Raw genomic sequence first — 1,964 nt, forward strand, 5'->3', positions numbered from 1 at the left:
TTGGCCTGCAAGTTTTCCTAGTTAGATTTTGTCGCCATGGATGTGATTTCTTTGGCCATGTCTGCTTCCTTCTTGTCTTCTGGATATTTCTTGTCCTTAAGCTCATCCTCTTTTTATATTGTATATTAATCACCTTGCGCTCCTTCCCACCATTTGGGCCTACGAGGTTTTTCCTAGTCTTTGTTACTCTGAGAATGTTTGGGGCAGTTTTTAATTACATGCCCTACTTCATGGCATGCTCTACACTAGAATGAAATATTCTCATAGTCGAATTGTTGGACCCAAACATAGTTTGGAGCCATCAAATTAATCTTTGCAATAAAACCCTTGTTGAAGTCCATCTCCACAAAAATGCGAGCATAAGTAGTCTTGTAAAATTTTTATGTTTTAGAACAACGACGATAAAACTTTCCTAGTGCATTCCCAATGGAGGAAAGCGATGTAAGATTCCAGAAATGCAAGGGAAGGTTTAAAAGCCTTACCCAAACTGGGGCTATGGAGATTGATGTTGTTACCAGATCAAAAGTGGGAGTCCAGGGCTACATGAAGAGACCAACACTACCCCAAAACCACTACCCAACTTCATAGATGGCTTTCTTGTCCTTTATATTATCAAAAAACACAGTGAAAAATCCCCAACCCATAGGGTAAATATTCAATTCATTTGTCAAAAGACGCTTCCAAGACTTAGAGATCCATTTGTGTAGATCGACTAGCCCTCACTAGTACACATTAAACCTGCAAACCAAGCCATTCTCCGAAAAATATTTTTCATAAGAGAAAGCTTCTTCATCCACAAGAACATTGAGGGAAGAAATTTCTTAAACCACCAGAAGACCATAACCAAATTTTAGCATAGAGTTATACGAGACCAAAGAAGAGCTAGCTTAACTGGAAGCCATACCTGCAAAATAAACAATTTTTTTGTTCAATCATAGGGATTCACAATTCAATGATCTAAATAAGGGATCTGCGGAAAATCCACACAAACAAAACAAATATTAGATGACTATAATAAAACCCTAATTGTTGCAAATGTTTTAGAACTCCTTCCATTATCAACCAACATTGTATATTTAAAAATATTATAATAACGAAACAAATTAATAATAAATTTATTTTTTATATAATAATAATATTTGTTCCCAAATTTCAAGAGTTCAAATTCCCACATATGTTTACGTAAAAAAACATTAATCCCAAATTTAATTAAATTTTAATTAATATTAAAATTATATTAATTAATAAATTTTAACTCATTTCCGAAATTTAATTAAAATTTTATTAATATTAAAAACATATTAATTAATAAATTTTAAATCATAAAACTTTATCAAGTTTATGAAAGTATTGTATTGAAAATATATATAATTTATGTTTAAATTTATCAGTATTTTTATAACTATTAAAATCATTATTCTTATAACTAAAAATCATTCATATATAAATTTAGGAAAGAAAATAGCAGAAATCCATTTGAAATCATAAATAATTTATATTGGTTTAACTCTAAAAATTAATATAATAATAAATTTTCATTTTAAAATGATATAAAATTGGAAATTGTAATTATTAAATTTTAATTTTAAATTTTTTATAAAAGTACTATAATAAGTAAATGAAAAAGTCAAAATTTTCATTTTAAAATGATATAAAATTGAAAATTGTAATTATTAAATTCTAATTTTAAATTTTTTATAAAAGTATTATAATAAGTAAATGAAAAAGTCAAAATTTTCATTTTAAAATGATATAAAATTGAAAATTGTAATTATTAAATTCTAATTTTAATTTTTTTATAAAAGTATTAAATGAAAAAGTCAAAATTTTATTTTTCATAGGGAAATATTGTTATATTCTTTACCTTAGTTTAAAATTTACATGTAATCTATTGAATTCATAGTGAATATTTCTTATAATAAGTTGAAATTTTATTATCTTTATTATTTGAGATACTTTGCTAT

Source organism: Pinus tabuliformis, chromosome 9 (genome assembly GCF_031772625.1).
Source record: "Pinus tabuliformis cultivar Carrire ecotype Pingquan chromosome 9, CPIR1, whole genome shotgun sequence".
NCBI lineage: Eukaryota > Viridiplantae > Streptophyta > Pinopsida > Pinales > Pinaceae > Pinus > Pinus tabuliformis.